The 24,017-nt window shown below is 50.8% G+C and overlaps 1 protein-coding gene across 1 annotated transcript in view; it reads left to right on the top strand.

Annotated features, from left to right (window-relative positions):
- Positions 1-1,356: 1,356 nt before the first annotated feature.
- The window catches only part of GGACT (gamma-glutamylamine cyclotransferase), a 61,036-nt gene continuing 38,375 nt past the window's right edge, over positions 1,357-24,017 (top strand). Inside the window, exons 1-2 of the mRNA XM_047755938.1 lie at positions 1,357-1,450; positions 5,726-5,894. The gene's annotated coding sequence lies outside the window, so the exon portion shown is untranslated. The remainder of the gene's footprint in view (positions 1,451-5,725; positions 5,895-24,017) is intronic.

The raw sequence follows: 24,017 nt of genomic DNA, 5'->3' as shown, positions 1-24,017 counted from the left end.
GTGACCTGGCTTGCTGCTGTGGCACAGGTTCCATCCCTGGCCAGGGAACTTCCACATACAGCAGGCGTGGCCAAAAATAAAATAAAAATTAAAACAGTATGTTAAAAATACACCCGATGAGATTTTTTAGGGCCGCACCCGTGGCATATGGAGGTTCCCAGGCTTGGGGCTGAATCAGAGCTGTAGCTACCAGCCTATGCCGCAGCCGCATCTACACAGAATCCAACCTACACCACAGCTCACAGTAACACCAGATCCTTAACCCACTGAGCAAGGCCAGGGATCGAACCTGTGTCCTCAGGGATGCTAGTCAGATTTGTTAACCACAGAGCCATGGGAACTCTGAGATTTTTTTTATATATATATACTTAATCATGAACTTCTCAAAACAAGAACGAACTCTATAAAAATTATAGCTTTTGAATCTTTTAGGTTTCTTTAGGAATTGTACATCTGTTCAAAACATAACCACATCAGCGTTATTGGGAATGTTCGAATAAAAACCAGATTGTCAAAACCACACATGAGTCCAGCCCACATACATGAGAGTGGAAGAGGCAGAAAGTGATGAAAGGAGATTATTACTAGTCCAGTAACTATATATGAATATAGTATTTACATACTTGTGTGTTGGGTGGAGAGGGGCAGAAGTGGCTTCCTCTCTATCTTTGTGCAATTCTTGTTACCTGGGTCCCCAAAACAGCCTTGCTTAAGCCCAGAATGAATACAGTCTCTAGAAAAAAATTTCAGCTTCCGCTTTTGGTCTTCACTCCTCTAATTTCTGGGGCTGAAATTTAGTCCTAGGATCTAGGAAGCAGAGAGTGAGTCATTTCTTCCACTGTCTCCTACAAACACAATTTCAGTTGAAAATGGAGAATTGGTAAATAGGCGGCAGTATCAAGACCATGTGATTATCTGTACCCCCGTGTGGTGACAGCGCTGCGTGTGGATGCTGGAGGGTGAGGCCTTGGTCATCAAGCTCCAGGTATGAGCTCATTTCTACACGTGTGTGGGGAGGGTGGAGGAGGTGGGGGGGCGGGAGGGCGCTTGGGGGCGTATCTGATGCGGTGTGGCCCCAGGTGTGTCTGAGTCCAACATGGACTCAAGACCAAGGACGCCCAAGTGGGACCCATTGGCGCGTGCGCGTCTTGCCGTCCCAGGTGTGCCCCCGCCAGGGTCCGGTGCCAGGCCGTGCCCAGGTGCGCGTGCCCAGGTGCGCGTGCCCAGGTGCGCGTGCCCAGGTGCGCGTGCCCAGGTGCGCGTGCCCAGGTGCGCGTGCCCAGGTGCGCGTGCCCAGGTGCGCGTGCGGCCCGAACGGGAGGGTACCGCGTCTCACCTCCAGGGGGCGCCGCCGGGGGCGGCCTCCCGGGGCGGCCGCGCCAGCCACCGCCGGGATTTCCGCTCTGCCGCCGGTGCCGGCTCTCCCCGACGGCGCCCGGCTCTGCAGCAGGTCAGGCGTTGAGGGTGGGCTGACTTACCCATGTCCCTGAGCCTGGCCCCGCCACGAGGGTGCCCTGGGGACCTGGGGGACTCCAGGCATCGCTGCTTGTGCGGCGCGTCGCGCCCGGGCCGAGTTCCGGCCCGTGGGAATCGGGAAGTGGGGGAGGGGGAAAGGGGACGGGGGAGGGGAGGGGACAGTGAGGGGGCACGGGGTAGAGCCTGGGTGGTGGAGGGACGCGGGCCCCTGCGGGACCAGCTGCAAGGGAGGGAACACCGGGCCTTTAAGCGGGTCCAGTCTTGCCTTCGGGTAGACGCTGCCTGCTCCCAATAAGGAAAAAAGTAATGACCGTTCAAAAGGTAGCTTTCAAAGGATCTCTCCAATGAGGCTGACACTTTTCCGAAATTCTGTCTTTGATTTTAGAGATTCCTTTTTGCGGGGAGAGGAGACCACGAGCTGCAAAGCAAATCTAAGAACCGCGGCCATTTGTCAGTTTCTGAACTTTTTTTTTGAAGCCGTTAGTGATACAGCTGAGTTTTTGGAGAAATTCCTCTTATTGCCTTGATTATGAAATATAGCTATTGCGCTTTCAGTCTCTTGGCCAAAGATAACACCACAGTCGCCCTGCTGGAAACGCTAAAGAGGTGTGCGTTTTTTGAACACATCTTCGTGACTCCGGGCTGACTGTCAACATTGAAATGATAAAGAAAATGAGATTTGGAGTCACATTTTTTTTAAGCAGGTTATTAATTTTGCAAAATGTCCCAGGGATAAATCAGTATTAAAAACCAAAGGGTCTCTCCAAATCAGTTGGATTGACCCATAGAAAGTGTAGGTCTTAAACGTGTTCATGTGTTTTTTCCCTGTAATTGATGGTTCCTCTCCCTGGTCTCAATTTATTGAAATGCTAATATGGAGAACTCCCACACGGTCCACACATTTTCCCAAAATGCCTTGTTTTCCTGAACTGACTCCTAGAAGGAGCCAGAAGTTCCTGAAGAAGCAGACTTCCTTGGGTAGAGAGCATTTGTATTTCAACAGCTGTGTGTGCAGAGTTAATTTCTAATGGGTGGACCTTTGTACGGCAGTATTTTGGACTGGTTGACCTTGCTAATGCGGGTCCCGAGTCTTAGCACTAGTCCTGGAGGAGGTGGTTATTCATGCTGGCCTTGGGCAGTGTGGGCAGCGGGAAGTAAAATAGAGCAAGGATAGAAACCAGTCCTATTTTAAGTTTTAAAATTTTCTGTTCATTTTCCTCTTATTTTGTATAGTAAGCTCTCTTGAAAGTTCCCAGCTGGATCAGCTCTTCCAGGTGGAGTCACTGAAAGGCTTTGTACCCACAGTCAGCCAGGCTTTTTCCCCGGGGCAGGGCACTCTGGTGTTGCTGGAATTCGGCCTCTGTCTGCCCGTGCTGATTTGAGACGCAGAGACAGAGTTTTGGGTAAAGGAGAAAAATATAGCTTTGTTGCTTTGCCAGGCAAAGGAGGGGCACAACAGATGAATGCCTTAAAGGCTGTGCCTCCCCCTTAGAACTGCGAGTTTTATAGTAAAAAAGAGAAAAACAGGTTTTCAGATAGGAATCAGGATTGGGACAAACATGCATTCTTCTTTCTTTGGGGGAATCTTAGTCGTCAAAGCTGGAGTCAGGTGGTCTCAGTACAATCCTGATGGTGGCCTTCTGGGTTATTGCCTCGAATAACAGTACTTTCGAAAAGGGCCTATGGCTCAGAGATTAGAACAAACTAGGAAGGTTCCTGAAGAACATCAGGTGCTAATCATCTTTAAGCCACAGGCTGTTATGCTCAGGGGGCCTAAGCTTTAGCTTGCAGGTGATTGCATTTAGGGTGCAATTAAGTCAGGGAGAAAGACAAGGAAGCACTCGAAGCTGGTCTGTTTTAAAGTATTCGTTTCTAAAAGAAGCATAAGGAATGTAACTTCTAGGGGTCTAAAGTGCCTATGTTAGCGTGTGTGTTCCTTGAGAGGGAGCCAGGATCCTGTCCCAAGGCGGTACTGCTGTTGCTTAGCTGGTCCTCCGTCCCTGATCAGCCGCTCTCTGAACCTGTCCCTAGGAACTCAGGGAAGGTCATGGTGGCTGAACGAGGCCCATTTCCTAAGAACAAGAAATGGGGGACACAGAAAGGCTCTTGTGCCCGGGAACCCCACAAAGCCGTGTCCGGTTTCACCGGCGGCCTGGCGTGGAGGGGAGTGTGGCAGTGGTTGCAGAGAGACAAGTCCTAAGGAAGGTGACGATGAGAGGACAACGCTCAAGTCATGTTAGTCTTTTCTAGAACCTTCTCCATCCCAGGGTCAGCCTTAGAGACTTTACGAAGAGTCTGTGGGTTAAACAGGCTCAGCACCGTGTTTAACCGGAATTCATTCTTTAATGGAAGGGCTCTTGTCAGTGAAACTGCGCAGGGCAGGACAGCCTTGCCTAGGTTGGATCTGGGAGCTGTGCAGGCGGATCTTACCCAGTGGAAGGTGTTATTACCCCCCCCCCCCGTGGCTTTACAGAGAAGACCCAGTTCCCAGGAGCCTCAGGGTTTGGATGGCACCATGAGGTAACAGATGTGGTGAAACGCTGAAGTGTTAAGAAGGGCGAAATAAATGCGCACAGGCACCCTGAGCTCAGGGAGATGAGTCCCCCCCTGAGAACGTGGGTGGGTCAGGTTCGGGCTGGTCCTGGGGTGCAGAGGAGGGTCGCAGGCAGAGGGCTGGGATGCAGGCATTCCTGGCGGTGGACGCCACGGGCAAAGATAGGCTTAATACGTAACCACGCGGAGAGATGTGGGTGCTGCCGGCGTGGCAAGGCCGCCCTCCTGTGAGGGGGTTGGGGTGGGAGGCCTGCCTGGAGAGAAAGCCTCTCTGGGGATAAACGCTGGTTTTTGATCAAGGCTCTGGGTTGGTTTGGGTTTTTTCTTTTCATTAAAGCAACCAGGAAATAGTATAATGAACCTGTGTATCTTCAGCAAATAGATTTAACAAAGAGTTAAAATGATTTTTCATGGCCATATCTGCTTTATCCTTTTACTGAAGTAGTTTAAATTGCAGCTGACATATTATTTCACCCCAGCGTGGTCTGCCTCCAAAAAAGGACGTTTTCTTGTATGATCGTAGTACCATTGTCACCTCCTAATGAAAATGACAGTAATTCCTTAATGTGTTCTAAAACCCAGTCCACACTCAGTTTTCCCTGATGGCCTCTGAGATGCACTTCGTGTGAATCAGAAGCCTAACGAGGGCCACAGGTGGTACTTTGTTGCGTCTCTGTTGTCTCTTAATCCGAGACAGATGGCTGGCAGCCTTTGAAAAGGGTGGGTCTGAACGCTAGGCCTTGCAGGTCATGTGGTCTCTGTGGCAGCTCCTTAGCTGCGTTGTCCCCAGACGCAGCATAGATGGTCCGGGTGTGAATGAGCGCTTCTGTGCGCCAGTAAAACTGTTTTCATGGTGTTTTGTTTGAAACTCCACCAGCGAGCTGGAGTTCCCTGAGGGCCACAGTTTGCAGACCCCGCTCTCGAGCAATCCTGTGAGTTCCTCCCGCCTTGGTTTCTTTAATTAGTATCTTTAGTATTAGTGATTTATTGATGTCACTTGTTGCCTATGGATGGCTCTCGTGCTGGACTTTCTCAGCTTTTTGTAGAGTTTAGCTTGTTCCTCTGTCTCCTGTATCACCTGTAAACTGGAAGGGAGATTTAAAGGCTTCATTTGGTTCACAATTACCATTTGTGGCAAGTATAATTCAGATGTGGCTTGATTTTTTTTTTTTAACTGAATATATGACTTTAAAAGACTTGGAAACCCACAGCCAGGACCTAGCTCAGTATTCCTAAAATAAGCTTTGCCTGTGGCTGGAGATACACTGTTTCTCATTTTCCTCACTTGAAGGAGTGGATACAGCTGGTATTTCTTTCTCTATTTTGTTGTTGTTGTTGTTGTTGTCTTTTAGGGCTGCACCCCTGGCATATGGAGATTCCCAGGCTAGGGGTCCAAATCTGAGCTGTAGCTGCGGCCTGCACCACAGCCGTGCAGCTGGTATTTCTCAAGCAAGCAAAGCACTTTGAACTCCTTGCAGGGCCTTTCGAACTTGCCTCTGTTCAAAGCACCCTGCCGCCTGCCCCTCGGGCTGTGGTCACATTTTTCCTCTGAGTGGCTGTTGCTTCCTTCACGGGCCTGCATCCAAGGTCTGAGATGCCGGCCACGGGGCTGGGCGATGTGCTTCTGCCTCTACGCCCCTTGGCTCTTAGACACTCATTTTGTTCGCTCACCTTGTCTTCGTCTCACCCGCCGCAGGACTGAGAACCGGATGCTTGGTCCCTGGTCTTCTGGCCCCGCTGCGAGGTGGGAGTCCTTCACCTGGTGTCCTGTTCCCAAGGATTCTGAGGCCAAATGCTTTTCAGACTCACACGTACCACGGTGTGGGGTTCTGGGCTGACGGGGTTTTGAAGAAGCAAGCCTCAAGGTAAGAACGGTTTTTTCCTCTGTTCTAGAGTGTCTGTTGCTCCTAAACCGTAGAGCGTCAGAGGAAGCGTGTTCACGGAGAGTGTCTTTGGAAGTCCTGTCTTTTTGCCTTTCGGGAACAGCAGGGACACTGTTCTCCCTTTTTTGTACACGTTGCTTACGGCCCCCGTGCTCTGCAGAAGAATTTAATCTTACATAGGGAGAAAGTGTCCATCTCTTCTTTAGAGTTTCTTTGTTTTGTGTTTTGTTTAAAAAGACCTGCCCATTTCAAGGTCGTTTTTTTAAAAAGATGCATGTTAACACAGACAAATGAACATATGATTTCAGGGACACATGATTCTGAAAAAGAAGAATGCTGAAGGGGGCTCTTTCTACCGGATAACATAATATTAAGTGGATGAAATGCTGGCCTTAAGATGGGCCCTACATTGATAGGTGGGGGGTTGGGAAGTATTTGGTATTGGGGGGGTCATTATATCATTACTTCTATGTATATTTGACTTCCCATAGTAAGAGATTTCTAAAAAAAAAAAAAGAATGGTAGGTGGAAAAGCCATCGTTCATGTTCAGCAACTGTTAACTGAACACAGAGAGTGTGTCGTTAATAAAGGCCCAGCATCTCAGAACGGATATTTCTCCCATGATGAGCAGATGTCAAGGTCATGGTTACAGGCCCCAACTCCCGAGTCAGACTGCCTGGCTTCAAGTTCCTGGCTGCTCCACGCACTGGTTGGGTCGTGTTGAGCCTTTTAATTTACAGAACGTGGGACAATAACCATGGCTCCCTGATAGGGTTTCGGGGAGGCTTGAAGGAGGACCTCCCACGAGTATCCCCTTGGGTGGCACTTAGCGTTGAGCAAATGCTCAGTAAGTGTAAACGCCGAAGAAAACAGTCGTTTCCGTCCGGCAGGGACCAAGGTGAGAGGTGTCAGTGCTGAGAGAAGGCAGGGGGGGTCATGACCCCACCTGGGCTGGCTCATAGGGTCAGGAGGACTTTTCCAGGAAAAAGACTTTCGGGTGGAGATGGGAGACATTAGTCTTTGAATCAGAAGTCCCCCTGGTTGCTGAAGTGAGAAGGGAACGTGACAGCCGAGAGGGGGCACAGGCGGAGGCTCAGCACCTGGAAGACGCGGCTCGAATTTTGTGCTAGTTTCCTAGTGCCACCGAGCAAGCGCCACCAACTCTGCAGCTTAAAATAGCCCAGATTGTCCCATGCTGCTTTAGGGTGGAAGTCCGGCTGGGTCTCACGGGGCTGAAGTCAGGGCCGTGTCCCATCCTGGAGGCTCCAGAGGAGAATGTGTTTTCTCGATTCCCAGCATCTAGAGGCCGTCTCCCTCCCCCGGGGGAAGAGCACTTCCTCCCTTGGCCCCACTGCCTGCAGCTCCCTGCCCCCAGCCCAGAGGGCGGCCCCACTTTTAAGGACTTGGGGTTAGATCGGGCCCATTTGGACGATCCAGCCTCATTCTGCATCTTCAGGCCTTAACTTTAAGCACAGTGTGTAAGTCCCTTGTGTCACACGGGGTAACGTGATCCCAGGTTCTGGGGATGAGGTCTTTGGGGGCCTAGGACCTCGGTGGCCACGCAGGACCAGGGCAGTTCTCCAGACCCTCGGGGCGGTGGGGTGCTGCTGCCAGGTCAGTGTGGTTCCCCTGCTCTTTGCGGAGATGGTGAGTCGGCCCAGTGGCGTGGTGCTGGGGGGGCCCCCCGTGGAGCTCCCTGGTTTCAGAGCTTGGCCCCGCCGAACCCGGCCAGAACCCGTCTTTGATTCACCCGTGCGCCCTGGTTGCGTTTTTGGTGCTGCGGCTGTTTCACCTTTTAGTTTTTTCTGTTGTCTTGGTCTGTAGAATTGTTGCCGCACACCAGCTTTAAACACTGCCGACTGCTTTAGCTCCTACTGAAATAGCGAGGGTTTGCTCCTCTGACCACTGCCTGGTAGGAAGGCCTGCCCCCCTCACGGGCTTCCTGAAGGGAGGGTGTTTGCAGGACTCTGACGGTTTGAGTCAGGCCAGGGTAGAACCGTGAGAGGATATAAATTGGGGAGAACTCGTGTTATGCCTCAGCCTGTCTGTCTGTCCATTCCTGCATCTGCTTTTAAACTGTTTGAGTATAAATTACCCCTCCTGCCGTGGTCATCTGCACGTAGGAGCATGCAGCTGATAGACTAATGGAAATTATTAATATTTCTACATCTCATGGTGCCTTTAATAATTTATGAGTGTTAAATGAGATTTGAAAAGCATTCTTTTTTTTTTTTTTTTGGTCTTTTAGGGCCACACCTGCACCATATGGAGGTTCTCAGGCTAAGGGTCGAATTGGCGCTCCAGCTGCCAGCCTGCACCACGGCCATAGCAAAGCAGGATCCGAGCTGCGTCTGCGACCTACACCACAGCTAACTGTGACGCCAGATCCTTAACCCACTGAGCGAGGCCAGGGATAGAACCCGCATCCTCATGGTTGCTAGTTGGGTTCGTTAACTGCAGAGCCGTGATGGGAACTCCTGAGAAGCATTCTTTAAGCCATTATTATTGAGAAGAATCACAACTGCCTGCTTTGAATTGAAACTCTTTCTCCCTCGATTTGATTCTCTCTAAAGTTGGATGTAGGAGTTCCTGCTGTGGTGCAGTGGGTTAAGGATCCAGCATTGTCTCCACCGCAGCCCAGGTCACTGCTGAAGTGCGGGTTGGATCCCCAGTCCAGCACAGTGGGTTAAGGACTGAGTGTTGCTGCAGCTGTGGTGGAGGTCGCAGCTGCAGCTCAGGTTCCACCCCTGACCCAGGAATTTCCACATGCCACAGGTGCAGCCGATGAATTAAAATTACGTTAGATGAAGATTATAAAAGCTTAATAAAATCTGTGAGGGGAAATAAGTGTATATTATAAATGAATAAGAAACAGATGGCACTCTTGAGAGTATTTATGAATAACAAGTCACTATTTTCTTCTCTCATTTTATTATAAACATTTCCTGCTCTCCTCAGAAGTAAGCCATGGTGAATCCACAGTGTGAGAATCCACGCAGCCTCCTGTCTTTGCTGTACCTGTGCCATCTGCCCTTCTTTCTTTCTTTTGTAGGTTTTCGTTTGCTTGTTTCTGGAGAATTGTGAAGCAAATATCAGAAACTATGTCATTTCACTCCTAAATATTTTGGCATTGAGTTTTATTTAAAAGTTGAGTTTTTAGTTTTTTAAAAACTACAATCCTAGCTAACAATGAACAAAAAAATCCATAGTATTCTGTAATGCTGTATGCTCTGTTCACATTTCCCCAGTTGTCTGAAATAGTCTGTACATCCTGCTGTACAGCCCAGGGAAGTATATCTAGTCACTTGTGATAGAACATGATGGAAGATAGCGTGAGAAAAAGAATGTATATATGTCTATGACTGGGTCACTTTTCTGTACGGCAGAAATGGAACATTGTAAATCAACTATAATAAAAAAATCTTAAAAAATAAACAGTAACAGTGCCTCTCCAAATAAAGTAGTCTGTATAGCTGTTTAGGCAAAGCGAGATCAAAACAGAGCTCTTTCATAGTATTTGGTGTGCATTCCTCTTAAGTCTCTTTACAGTAATAATAATAATGGATGTGTGCCATCTTAGCTTAATTCCGAAAGCTCCTGTCTTTCCTTTTAGGGCTGCACCCTCGGCATATGGAGGTTCCCAGGTTAGGGGTCGAATCGGAGCTGTAGCCGCCGGCCTCCACCACAGCCACAGCAATGCTAGATCTGAGCCGCATCTGCAACCTACACCACAGCTCACGGCAGCGTCGGATCCTTAACCCACTGAGCAAGGCCAGGGATCGAACCTGCGTCCTCATGGATGCTAGTCGGATTTGTTTCCGTGAGCCATGACGGGGGCGCTCCCCCTTTATTTTTAACTCTGTGTTTTACAAGAGTTGTCTGCTCTCATGCTTTCATTCTTCTTTACTGTTGTTATTACTTGATTTTGTATAAAGTAAAATTGACCTTACTGGAATATAGTTGACATAGAAAGTTGTGCTGGTTAGTTTTAGGTGTACAGCTAAGTAACTCAGTTACACGTATTTCTGTTTCTTGTCAGATTTTTTTCCTATATAGGTTGTTACACAGCATTGAGTTGTGGCGCAGTTCGAATCCGAGTAGTATCCATGAGGTTGCGGATTCGATCCCCGACCTCGCTCAGTGGGTTAAGGATCTGGTGTTGCCGTGAGCTGTGGTGTAGGTCGCAGATGCAGCTCAGATCCTGAGTTGCCGTGGCTGTGGTATAGGCCGGCAGCCGTAGCTCAGATTTGATTGCTAGCCTGGGAACTTCCACATGCTGTGGGTGGGACCCTAAAAAGCAAGCAAGAAAAGAATACACACACACACACACACACACACACACACACTGTGCTATATAGAAGGTCCCTGTTACATGTCTATTTTATATATATGTGTGTATATGTCGATCCTAACCCCTAATTTACCCCTCGCCCCACATTTCCCCTTTGGCAACCATGAATTTGGTTCCAAGATGTTTGAGTCTGTTTCTGTTTCATATGTTCTTTTGTATCATTTTTTGTTAGTGTCCACATATTAATGATCTCATATGATATTTGTCTTTGTCTGCCTAGTTCACTTTTATGATAATTTCTTGGTCCATCCATGTTGCTGCAAATGGCATTGTTTCACTCCTTTTTATGGCTGAATAGTTTTCCATTGTATACATGTACCACATTTTCTTTGTCCATTCCTCTGTTGATGGGCATTTAGGTGGCTTCCATGTTTTGGCTATTGCAAATAGTGCTGCAGTGAACATTGGGGTGCATGTGTCTTTTTGAATTATGGTTTTCTCCAGATAGATGCCCAGGAGTGGGATTGCTGGATCATAGGGTAGTTCTATGTTTAGTTTTTGAAGGAGCTTTCCCATTGTTCTCCATAATGGTTGCTAAAATTGACCTTTTTTGTTGAATAATTTTGTGAGTTTTAACATTGACCCCTGTAACCATCATCACAGTTCTGACACAGAGTGGTTCCATCATCATCAGAAAAAGAAAATCAGAAAACAAAACAAGCCCTACCATATGCTGCCCCCTTGCAGTGCAGCCCTCCCTCTCCCTCTAACCCCTGACAGCTGGTCTCCATCGTTGTCATTTCCACCTTTTCCAGGATGTCACGTCAATGAAGTTATATGGTGTGTAACCTTGAGACTGGCTTCTTTCGTTCAGACGGTGTCTTTGGGATTCGTCCACATGGGGCTCCTTTCTCAGCGCCGCGTGGTAGTCCATCTTAGGGACATACCACACGTCTACTCATTCACTGTTGAAGAACATGTGGGGTCTTTCAGTTTGGTGGGATTATAAATACAGCTGCGTTTGCTTGTGGGGGTTTATGTGATCAAAAGTTTTCATCTTTCTGACAGACCCCTAGGATGGGATGGCTGGGTCAGATGATAAGTGTATGTTTAACTTTATAAGAAACTGCCAAGTTGTTTGCCAGAGTGGCTTTACCCCACGATTTTTTGTCCCTTTCAGGCACGTATGAGAGTTCCAGTTGCTCTGTATCCTTGTCAGCACTTGATAGTGTCAGGTGTTTAAAACTTGAGCTACCCTAATAGGTGTGTTTTTATTTTTAATGAGCTGATTTCAGTTTTTTGAGTATTTTAAAAATATTTTAAATAATTATTGAATAAATTACTGACTTAAATACATTTGACATCCCCATTACAAATACTTCTGTTTTTCTGGTGATACTCTGCATTTAAACATGTTAAGGATTCTATATTGGAGAATAACTAAAACTAGATTATTTCATAGATAGGAGTCTTTTTGCAGCTCACCCATTGGCACGTCACATTTGGCGAAGGACAGCGGTACCTGGCAACGCGGTGCCTTTTGCAGCGATCATTCGTTTTCTCTCTCGTGCATGTCTCGTTCCTGTTTTCACCTCAGGAACAGATAGCGCTGTGATTGGACTTGGCATCCGTTTTAGGCTAGATTGTATTGATTGGCGGATGGTTAATTACGTGAGCGCAGAGGGATGTCAGCAGAGAGTCATTTCTTTGACTGCCTTTTAGGCATGCTGAAAACTGTCACAAAAGTGGACGGCCCCGCTGCCTGAGGCAGTTGTAAAAGCTTGCCTTTAAGTGCCCTTTCCCCTTATTAACGCATGTTAAGCTCAAAGAAGAAAACGATTTGAAACTTGTAAACGAAGCTCACACGTCTCTCTTGGGATGATTTAGGGACCATGGTCACGGGTCACTCTTGCTTCAAAGTGTGGAGTTGACGCCCAGGTTAATAGCAGAATGTCCCTGCTGCTGTTGTCACCTCAAAGTCTCGGTGCCCAAGGCCATTGCGGAGGGAGGGCCTGTCTTTAAATCCAAGTCTCGCCCATTAGCTGCTATGATTGGAGCTTCCAGCGGGCGGTATTCTCGAAAACAGAGTGGATGCAGGTGTCATCTAACTGGAAGGAAGAATGGTGTCCACATGGGTTCGACTTTGTGACTAGAATCTCTGCTTTTGCTTCTGAAAAGTTGCTGGAGACCTTCCTTTGTGACTTTGGGCTTTAGAAAGAAAACCAGCCTGATGGAGGGAGATTGAGGGCAGATGAGATGGGCTTGAGGTTGCTGTGGTCTGAAGCCTCAGAGGCCAGGGACCTAGGAAGATTTGGCTCAAAATGTAAAGAAAAGGGATGGGTTTCTGTGGTTGTCATTTTTGGTTTAATAAAAACTAACACATTAATGGACCCCTTTACGTCCATAAGGATTGGAATAAATAAAAAATGGTGAAGGATTAGTAAGGATGTTACCTCCGTTGGACCCACGTTTTTGTGTTGTTTAAAGTTATGCATGCTCTTTAAACTTACGCTTGTTGATAGTAATAAAGTCTTAGATATTTTGGGGGGGCGGGGTTAGAGGAAGGGGTAATGGAAGCGAATTGGGGCCTTAAGTCTGGGGATTAGAACACCAGACCAATACACCTGCTGCCCCCTGGTGGCGGCGTATTAAGCAGTGCGGTTCAGAGGTGAGGAAGGCTGGCTGGCAGGCGGAAAAGCCGTGGTGCCAGAGGATTACAGAGGGTGCCAGGAGGTGGTTTCTCCTCCCAGCTCCTCTCATAATTACTACCGTCATTAGGATCCTAGGCAGATAATTTAGTGCGATTAAAGTATGGCATTCACTTTCTTCAATTTTTCAAATGTAATTTCTAAAGTTTCTTCCTGCTTTAACCTTTCATAATCCTCCAATACAGCAGTGGCAGATATGCAGTGAAAAATGTCAGGGTCCACTTTTTCCTTTTCCAGCTGAATCCTAACAAATCCCGAAGATTTAGTCAAGAAAGCTGACTCCAGAGTTACTCCTGAAGCTGAAAATGAATTTGGCTCTTGGCAGCAGGCTGCGTAGATGCACCTGTGGCATAGTCCGTAATTAATCAGCCTGAGAGCCTGAGAATATGAAAGCCCACAAGTGACAGCATCTCAAACGTAATTTTCGTATATTTAATAGTGGTTAAAAAACATGCACCTTAGCGTCTTCACCATTTTTAAGTGTAGACTTTGGTGGTGGGAAGTCCATTCATATCTCTGTATCCTCGGAACTGTCTCATCCTGCACAACTGAAACTACCCACTAAACAGCAACTCCCATTCCTTTTTCTCTGCAGCCCTCGGCCACCATCGTTCTCCTTCCCGCCTCTGTGAGTTTGATGACTCTAGGTAGCTCGTTTAAGTGGAACGTTTGTCTTTGTGACTCGCTTATTTCACTTCACATAATATCCCCAAGGCTTATCCGTGTCTTCACACGTGGCGGGAGTTCTTTCCTTTTTAAGGCTGAGTATTGTGTGCAGAGACCACATCCTGCTATTTGTTCATCTGTTGATGGACACGTGGGTTGCCTCCACATCGTCGCTGTTATGTTGTTATCGTTATTTTTATGATTCTGTATATTACTAACACAGAGACGGTTTATGCAGTTCTCTTCTGTGTGTAAAAGACTAAGCTTCATTATGAAGAACAGCGTTCAGCCGTGCCTGATAACTAGGGTGTGCTCTCTTGTGTGGCCAAGTCACAGAGGAGAGAACATCTGTGGGACCCAGGCTCTGCACCAGGCCCTTGTATGTCTGTGATGCCTTCTGTCATTTGGTCATTTTAATAATTCTGGGATTCACACTCTCTCCAAAGGGGACTAATACGTGTTAAATCACCGCGTGCCAGAATTCTGATGGACATTGTCTCGGGTAATCGTCGTCCGTCCCTGAGGTGAGCGTCGTTGTCCCCGTTTTTTAGGTGGCACAGCTGAGGTGCAGAGGATGAGACGCCTTGGGCAAGGTCACAGCGCTAAAGGCAGTGGGGTTTCGTCTGACCAGGAAACGAAACCCGTCCAGTTCAGGAGCATGTGCCCTTCAGTCTGTACCCTGCTCCCCCCCTGCCAGGAGTGGCACCCACACCTGTGATCCGAAGGATGTGGGAACAGTATTGAGATGTGGCACTGCTGTCCTCATTTATTTATAGGGAAGCTTCCGTCGTGTCTTCCCATTAAATCACAGCCCTTCGGGTTTTCCTTACAGAGAAGCAGCGTCCATTCAGATGAATTCGTCTGAGACATATCAAGCCTTGCCTCCTGGGTGGTTTTGCAGACTCCCCAGAACTTCCAGAAGGGTGGTTCTCCTGTCTAATCCCCCTTTTTCTTTCTTGCTTTTTTTTTTTTTTTAGGGCCAACCTTGCAGCACATGGAAGTTCCCAGGCTAGGGGTTAGGTCGGAGCTGTAGCCATTGGCCTACACCACAGCCACAGCAACTCAGGGATCTGAGCCACATTTGTGACCTACCCCATAGCTGATGGCAACGCCAGATCCTTAACCCACTGAGCGCAGCCAGGGAACGAATCTGCATCCTCATGGATCCTAGTTGGGTTTGTAGCCTGTTGAGCTGCATCAGGAATCCACTTCCCCTGTTTCTGAGGTGGGGTTCCCCGCCCCTGTTGGCTTGGTGCAGAGCCGGGACTGTTTTCACTGCCCTGAGCCCCCTTGATGCCGTGATGTTTGGGGCTGGAGCTTTGATCTGCTCCCTGCACAGTGTTTTTATCTGGGGGCCGGGGGGGGTGTCATTGACTGTCCTTGTATTTGCTGGTTTTTTCGGGGACCCGGGGAGGCCCGCTGCACCGTTTCCTCTCATCCGGGGTCTCATGAAGACAGGAGCGCCCTGTCATCTTCTCTAAGGGTTCTGGTGCACGTGGCATGACTCATCCTGGGAATTTAAAAACCTGGAGGTGGGCGAGGGTCGAGAATTCTTCCCCGGGTACATTCGAGGTCGTCCGTAATCCCCCAAAGCAGGATGTTGGCCGGGAAATAGCAAAAGTGGGAGCAGGCGCTCCTGCTGGGGCGCGATGGGAGGGGTGCTGTCTTGGGAGCGCTGGGGCGCTGCCGGGCCGGCACAGCAGGTTGAGGATCCGGCATCGCGGCAGCTGCAGTGCCGGTCACAGCCACGGCTCAGGTCGGATCCCTGGCCCGGGAACTCCATGCGCCGAGGGGTGGCCAGAAAAGGGGGAAAAAAGTGGGAGTGGCAGAAATTGCAGTTGCCACCAAATTCCCATACTCTCTTCCCCCCTTCGTTCCTGATTTCGGTTTTCCTGAGCGCCCGTGTTCAAGGCTCAGTCGAGGAGAGGCTGCGGGAAGCTCTGCAGCAGAGGGCAGCGGGTCAGCGCGGCGAGCCCGTCTCTCCCGCCTTCGCCGTTCCTGCTCCTGGGCGGCCTGCTCCTCTCTGAGGGGCTTGGGGGTGAAGCCACGTGCCAGCCGCAGCCCCGACACCTGGCGGGCGAGATCCCGAGCACGGCCCTGCGTGTTCCTCCCCCACGGAGGTGCAGCCACGCGGGTGGGGAGCCCCAGCCTGGGTGGGGTGAATGGGGGTCACCCTGTCAGCAGGTGTCGGCTCCGGGGCAGGGTGGGGGGCTGGATTGGAAATGCGTTACATCTGGAAGGGTTGGTGGTGCAGGTAGTTGTGTTAAAGATCACGGGTGCTGGGTCTCCCGCTGCTGGAGGAGGGAGCCACAAAGACAGAAAAGTGCAAAACGAGGATGCTCCTGCCTGTGGCTGTGACTGTGGCTGGTGTATTGGTGTGAGCACGTGGTTTTCGCTAACCATAGATGTAAATGAGTGTGTCTTTATGTGTCTGTGTGTATGTTTATGTGCACAGAAATGAATGTCTATCCTGCGGGCAGATAACACGCTAAGAGCAGTGAGCACCCCGACTCGAGATTAGCTTCTCATTTCTACCATTTTCCACTAGCGGCTGGGAACCAGGGCTCTTTGGAGGAACGGCTGGTTCTAGGGCTGGGACAGAGGACGCCCGGGGCGAGCCTGGAACACCTCGTGCAGAGAGCAAGGCAGTGCCCAAGGCCGGTGCGGCCAGGTCAGAGGGACAGAGAAGCCCCCTGGAATTCGCCCATCTGTCCAAATTGAGGACGGTTTGAGCATCAGAGTGACTAATGACTCTGTTGGGTTCTAAGTCACTGAGTACACTAGGCAACCCAGAGTCTGTACAGATAGAACCAAAGCAGCGAACCTCTGGCAGGTCTGAGGGTGAATGAGGGTGCTACATAGGGTCAGAGAAATTTCCTCCGCTCTTATAAAGCAGGGGTGGGGAGAATAACTTCACTGTGGCCGTCACCACCTTTATCAGGTGATCAGAGCACACGTCCGCAGTGAGGGGACAGATTGCAGCCCTGTGCCATTGATAGGCAGTGAGAAGAACACAGCACCACTTCCAGAAGATTCTAGCTGAAGAGAGGTGACCTGAATTTAACCACGAGGCAAAGCCAGGGAAAAAAGAACAGATGGCCTGACATCATTAAAAAACGTGAAAGTCAAAGACTGAGGGATTGTCCCAGGCTGGAGGAGACGGAAGGATAAGACGAGGAATGCCATTGGGATTCTGCATTGGGTCCTTTGACAAGTGACAAAACTGGAAGGGTCTGAGAGCAAGTGGTCCAGTGGCCGTGTTGGTGTCCTGCTGTTGAGGGCTGTGGTCTGGTGGTATGAGAGGGTCCTTGGGGGAAATGGATGTGAACAATGCGGGGGATCCAGGTTGGCAGCTCTCTGAGCCCCTGGATGCCCAGCGCACCCCGCGTCCTAGGGCTGACGGCCGCGTGTCTGGGCCCCTCAGCCAATGGGGAGACGGAGCTGGGGAGCTGGGAGGCAGGGCCGGAGGGCTGCCGTGTTCCAGGTCAGCTCTGCCCCGAGGGAGGATCACGTGGGGAGGGGATGTCTGAAGTGACCTGGCAACATCCGTGCAGGCTGAGAAGGATTTGCCAGGCGGCGTGAGGAGGTGCGGGCTCCCAGGCAGTGGCAGCCTCATGAATGGAGGTGGGGACGGCCTGGTTGTGGCCGAGAGAGAGGGGACCAGACAGTGACTGGCCTGTGTGAGCCAAGAGGAAACTTGGACTTGACCCTTTGGAACGTGTTACCTGGAAACGTGTAACGAATTACCCCGCCATTCCTGGCTGCAGCAGCAGACATCCGCCCACAGCTGGTGGATGAGAGTCCGAGGGCCACTGGGGGGGTGGCGCTGGTCCCCCCGGGCTCTCAGGGCTGCGGCAGGGCTGTGGTCTCCCTGGGCCGACTTGGGAGGGTCTGAGCTCACACATGTGACAGCCAGCAGGGCCCCTTCTGTCCATCTGGGGAGACCTCAGTCCCTCTCCATGCAGGTGTCTCCTTATGAAGGCCCATAGCATCGTAGCTGGCTTCCCTGAGGGGGACAGGGCACGGCGAGCCCCCCAGATGGAGCCACACTCTTGTTAAAACTAAACCTCGGGGGCGACATCCCATCAGCTGCTCTGGGCTCTGTCTGTTTGAAGCGAATCACTAAACCCAGTCTCTGCACAGGGGCTGGGGATCACACACAGGGACCTGCAGGCCAGGGGGCAGGATCATGGGGCCCCCGGGGCTGCTCGCAGAGCCCCAGGCTGGGAGCAGGGAGGGGCATGTCCTTCAGGCAGTGAGACAGCGTAGGGGATGCTCATCCCGGGTGAGTTGAAGTGGGAGGAAGGAGGAGCCTTGCTATCAATGTACAGAACTGCCCGGAGCGCTTGGGGAGGTGGGGGCACCAGGTGGTTCAGGTTCTGCCCAGGTGACATGCATGCACCTGCACCTGCCGCAGCCATGTTGTCTAAAGGGTCTTCTGATAAGATGCCGACTGTATACAGACTTCTGCTGCTGGCTTATTGCTGATTGGTAAGCAGATCTGTTCCTGGACTTTGATGGTTAGAACCTAGCTTCTGCGGAGAGGGTTTTGTGGGGTCCCTTTGCTGCTGGGAGACAGGGGAGAGCTACTAGGTAGTTACCTCGTTTTAAAACACGTTCAGCTTGTGCAGCGTCAGGGCTGTAACTTGCAGTCTCATCTTACAAGTGCTGCCCCTGGGAGATGGCGCCAGCGCCTGCATTGTCGGGTGGTCAGCAGGCGGGACCAGGCTCCGCAACACTCATGCCTCCGTCTCTCAGATCAGCACTGTGGCCTTTACTCGTGATGTCGGAAGGATTGATTCTCGCCTTCCTGAAATCTTTGAACTAAATGTAAGTTACTTTAAAGAATGATGTTTTCACAGATCTTGGGCTTTTAGTTTCAGTCATGTCATCACCAAACCGATCTAAACAAGATTAACTGAATTTGGGGAGGAGGCAGGGGCCCGGGGCCACAGGATTGAGGAGAAGGGCGACAGGCCATCACTTGTGACCTGTTCATATCCAGAAAAAAAAAGTATTTCAGGGTTATTTCACTCCAGTCTTTTCCTTGCATCACTATGTTCAAAATTAAAAACAAATATCAAAAGCCACCTTTAAACCTGTGTGACTGCTGAGAACATAGCTGCCTGGGTGCCTCTGTGCTTCTGGAAGGTGTGAGCTGAGCCACCACAGGCTTCCCTCCCTGACGAAGGCCTGGTCGCCACGGCCTTGGGCACACTCAGCACAGAGCAGTAAAGTCCTGAACTGTGTTATGCTGGTGACACCAGGTGTTGAAAGTAAAAAATGTAATTATTCCACATTTTTGAAAAGTGATTATTCTTGTTGCTTAATGTTTATACTTAGGCCGGCCTTGAATCACAGGAGAGTAAACATATAATGTGCTTAGAAAATTTATATTCAGCATATTGTTTAGGGAACAATCTCATAGTTATATAAAATGATAGGGAAATTTAAAGGACTAATATGTACATGTACTGAACTTGGAAAGGGGCCACCTTTTAGTTATCCTAAGATTTTCTTTTTTGGTATTTATGTATTTTGTTTTCCTTTTTGTATAACTCATATATGAAGCATTTTTCTTAAAAAAAAAAAGGTGTAGGCTTGTACACATGTTAATATTTGGAATTTTGCTTTTCTGGTTAAGCTTTCCACGTAGCATGAAGGTTAAACTAAAATCTTTTCTAGAAAATTGGTGAGCATGAATTAATGTGCCTTGCTGTTCTACCGTATTCAGTGTGAGGAATCCCCTCCGATCCAAAAGTAATTCTTCAACAGCATCAACATAAAGCTGAAAGACTTAGAAAAGGTAAGATGTGAAAACAGCCTTTCAGTCTATCAACCAAAAGACCCTTCCTTAAATGAGAAAAACTAGAATCACCTAGAGAGTGTCTTAAAATGTTATATTTTATTGCTAATACATCATCCTGTCCCTTGACTCCAGACTTAGTAGATGAATCTCCCTGGGCGCCTGGTCGGGGCAGGGTGGTGGTCGGGAATAAAAACGCTGAACGGTCCCCTGGGTGCCGGGAGCTCAGCCGGGTTTGGGAATTCTCAGCGGCAGGGGACAGCCCTGGGCCGCGTCGCCGACGTCTGGCTCCCTCCGCTCGCCGAGGGGCCCCAGGGACCAGCCCATCCCCCCGGTTCCCTGCACCTGCCCCTCTGGGGGCCCCAGTTCTGCCAGGATGGCCTCCCCCACCCCCCAGGTGACCTTTACCCCTTCAGGGTCAGTTCACGGTCCAGATCACACAGAGGGAACTCCGTGTCCCTCTTCTTCCTGACAGTCTGTGCCAGCACCTTCACTGGCCACCCAACACGTCATATTCTAATGGTATATTTTATCTGTATCTTTATAAAGTTTTTTTTTTTTTAAGTGTTAGAGTTTTTCACTTTGAGGGGACATTCACATAAAAGTAGCCATTTTTCAAGTGAAGAATTCGGTGATGCTTCGCACTTTGCTGATGTTACGCCACCACCTCCTCCACCCGAACCTTCTCATCACCCGCAAGGAAAGCCCCGCCCCCAGCCCGTGTGTCTCCATTGGCTCCATCTTCGCACCATGCCCTCTGAGCGGTGCCCTTCCCGACTTCTTGCCCGAGGACATTGCTGGCCTCTGCCCTGAGCCCCAGCGAGCGCGGGGGACGGGCGCGCACCCTCATCCACCGCGCTGCTGAGCGTCCACTCGGGCCGCATCCCCTTTGCCATCTCCGGCTGCGGGGAGTGCGTGGTGCGTGTGTCTGCGGTGAGCTGGCGCGTCCTCCATGGCTCCTCTTTGTGTTGGAGGAGGCAGTTTGCAGCCAGAGACTTACTTGGGAGCTGCTGTGCTGTCATTTATTTCTTTTGATCGAAATAGAGAAAATTGGCTAATGGAGAATTCCCAGGACCAGACGGGTGAACTGGTTCATTTTCTCCCCGCGTCTTGCATTATGGGGAACTAGTTAAAGCGGGGCCCCGCCCGGCAGGAATTCAGTAGGAGAGAAAGTAACTAGAACGTAGGGGGGAAGGTGACCAGTGCACTAAGATCAGAGAGGGCTTGGGGAGGGAGGGAGGACGGGAGCTGAGCTTTTCAGCCTGGGTTGGATTTGGGCGGGAAGGTAGAAATGCGCTTGGTCCAGGTGGTGGTAAGAGATGAGGACTGGGGGGCGCTGGGGAGGGCTCGGGGAGCAGGGGCCGAGTCAGTGGGGCTCAGTGACAGTCGCAGGGTGGACTGCGGCCAAATAGCTGGACGGGACATGGGGGCATCATGAGCATTGCTGGGAGCCCTAAGGTTTTCCATCTGGGCCTCAGGAAGCTCCCCGTGGCTTGGGGTGGGGGTCTTGGCAGGGAGAGGCCCAATGGCTATGAGGAGAGGCCACAGGAGGAGGGTGGCAGGTGGGCAATTTTGGATCCGATGCTGATGAGGGAGTTGGGAGAAGAACTGGCTTGGAGGGGACAGCAGAGAGTCCGGCGGGTGGGAGGGGCCAGCGCAGCCCGAGGAGCTGCTTGGCAGGGGCTGAGGGGGGAATGGAGAGGACGCCTGAGGCAGCAGCGTGATGGATGAACCCTGGTCAGACGTCCCAAATCCAGGATGGAGCCGTAGCTTCTCTCCTTGGCTTACAGACTGGTGGGTGATGTGTCTTGTGGCTAAAACCTGCTCTCCTGCCTGGGCTGGCAGCCAAGGAGGAGGTGGTTATTTAAAGAGAATTTCCTGTTTGTTTGACAAAAATATCCAGATAATGTAGTGATGTGAAATAAACCTCTTTGCACCTTGATTTGTTTGCTGAAAATGTGAAGTAGTAAAAATGAAGTAATGGGAAGGGAAAAAATCATTTCTCCTGTGTTCTCACCTGGTCTCCCCTCTGTATCTGTGCACACTGGCGTCCAGCTCTCCTCCCTGAGGACACAGTCACACTGAATTACCCCAAAGATCCACTTTAACTTATTCACCACTTTAAAGCCCCTGTCTCCAGGTGCAGCCACATCCGATAGATCCGAGGCCTGGATTTCAACACAGGAATTGGGGGGGGGGGCACAATTTAGCCCGTAATAGATGTAAACGTGGTTTATCCACTAAGACTGTATCAACTCTGCTTGCAGGTCAGGAGGAGGAGCCTTTGGCTTTGCTCTGTTTGCCACCGTGGTGTTGGGGCCGGGATGGGGATGGGAGCATTGGACCACGGCGGCAGACCTGCTGGTTGGCCGCTGACTGGCTGTTTGACTGTGGGCCCGTCGAGCCCTTGTTAGCTGCGTTCTCCGTCTCAGCCCCAGGTGAGGTGCAGACGAAGGCGCCGGCTCCGTGAACTGCCGTGAGGGTTGAGTCCCTTAGGATCTGTAAAGTGCCCAGGAGTGCAGCTAGTCCCTCGTAAGTGCTGTGTGGTTGCTGGTGGTGATGACGGGTCAGCCCAGGCTTGGAGAGGGCTGTGTTTATGCAAAGGAAACCATTGCTTTTCTGGGCAGAACCAAAGTGTATGTCTGAGAATGGCAATCAAGAGGTTGCCCTCAGGGAACTTAGCTGCACACACACTCTCTGGAGTGTTTGCTGTCAAAGGCACGATACCAGAGGACACAGGTCGTGGGTGGGCTCTTGTCATTTTAGCGAAAAACAAAGCCTCACCACGCTTCTGTGTACTCCTGGGATTTGAGCTCGTGGTGGAGCCTGTGAGGTGGGCAGGATGGGGGCGTGCCCCCAGGGAGGCTGGGGTCCTCCAGGGCTGCCTCGAATCCAGTCCTTTGAATCCCACAGCCGCACAGGGGCCTGGAAGACGCCCCACGGTGCTAAGGTTCCCCTGTCTTCTCAGGGCAGGGAGACTCTGGACGGTGACCTCTTGAGCAGAATTAATAATTTTTAATGTGTCTTTTATATTCAAAATAACTGCTACCTATGCCCTCAATGTTTGTGTCTCTCCAAGATTCACATGTTAAAATCCTGACCCAGCCCCCCCTCGGAGTTCCTGCTGTGGCTCAGCAGGTTTAGAACCCAATGTAGTGTCTGTGAGGATATGGGTTCAATCCCTGGCATCACTCAGGATCTGGTGTTGCTGCAAGCTGCAGCACAGGTTGTAGATGTGGCTCAGATCCTGAGTTGCTGTGGCGTAGGCTGCCAGCTGCAGCTCCGATTTGACCCCTAGCCTGGGAACTTCCACATATGTCACAGGTGTGGCCCTAAAAAGAAAAAAAAAAAAAAGAAATCCTAAGCCCCAATGTGATGGTACTTGGATCTTGGGCCTTCGGAAGGTGATGAGAGCAGGAGGATGGAGGCTTTGTGTGTGGGATTAGCGCCCTTGTCAGGCGACCCCGGAAAGCTCCGTGGCCCTTTGCTCCGGGTGGGGACACAGTGAGGAGATGTCCTCTGGGAACCAGAAGGCGGTCCCTGACTAGACAACTGGCTGGTGCCCTGACTTCAGACTTCTCAGCCTCTGGAGCTGTGGGCATAAATGTTTGTGGTTTATAAGTCATCCTGCCCATGGTGATGACGTAACAGCACCCCGGGCAGATGAAGACAAACTCTCATTCGGCGGGGGTGCCCGCACATGGGAGGCTCCGTGCTGGCTCACGGGTACCCACCCCTCCTCTGTGAAGTACAGTTGAGCCATTGGACGGAGACGGAAACCGAGCTTAGGGGTGCCATCATTTGCCAGCATCACTGCCCAGGCCTCGGATCCCGAAGCCAGTCCCCCCCACTGGCAGCCCTCCTGCCCCTGGGGCCTCAGGCAGGTGTGTGCAGCGCACCCCGGCCTCGCTGTGGCCGAGTTCTCAGGAAGCGGCGCTGACCCCTCTGCACTCTGCTCCTGAAGACGGCAGAAGAGGACCGCTCGGAGGACGCCTGGCCTGGGCTGCGCACGTTTCACAGTCACATCATGCGGCGTTCGTGTCCCCAGAGAAGAGAGGCCCGTGTCTCAGAAGAGCTCTCAGGGGCAGGACAAGCTCGAAACTGGGTCAGAAAAGGCAGTAGCGAGGCAAGAAGCGGGTCTCGCCTCTTAATAACCGTCAAGAGGGGCAGTTTAACTAACATGGAAGGTTCGCTCGTATGAGACACAAAACCCAATCAAGCAGTTGAGGGAAGTGTCGCTCTCTGTGGTGAGTTCAGAGAGGTTTGGATAAGCAAGGGTCAGTTAATGAGAGAAATAGAACTTGAAATCCGGAGCTGAGCGGTTACAGTGTCCGGGGGTATCTGTGGTTAACGAGACACAGACGAGCGCAGCCGGGAGCTCCGCCACGAGGGAGCTCGGCCACGAGCAGAGCAGCGTCGGAGGTCAGGGAGGGAGGAGGGGCCGTGGGCTGGGACTGGGCGGATGAGGCCGTGTGTGGCCCGCGGGGCCTGGGGACATGTGCTAATGATGAAATGATCCTGAGCCCTGGAGGGAGGGGGCAGGGTGCAGTCTGGGGGACACTGTGGCTGGCAGAGATTTTCTCAGTGACATGGGTCTTGCAGATGACTTGTCATGGTTCTTCAGAAGATAACT

Source organism: Phacochoerus africanus, chromosome 13 (genome assembly GCF_016906955.1).
Source record: "Phacochoerus africanus isolate WHEZ1 chromosome 13, ROS_Pafr_v1, whole genome shotgun sequence".
Classification (NCBI taxonomy): Eukaryota; Metazoa; Chordata; class Mammalia; order Artiodactyla; family Suidae; genus Phacochoerus; species Phacochoerus africanus.
The sequence above is the reverse complement of the archived record's forward strand: the minus strand, read 5'-3'. Positions and strand labels throughout refer to the sequence as shown.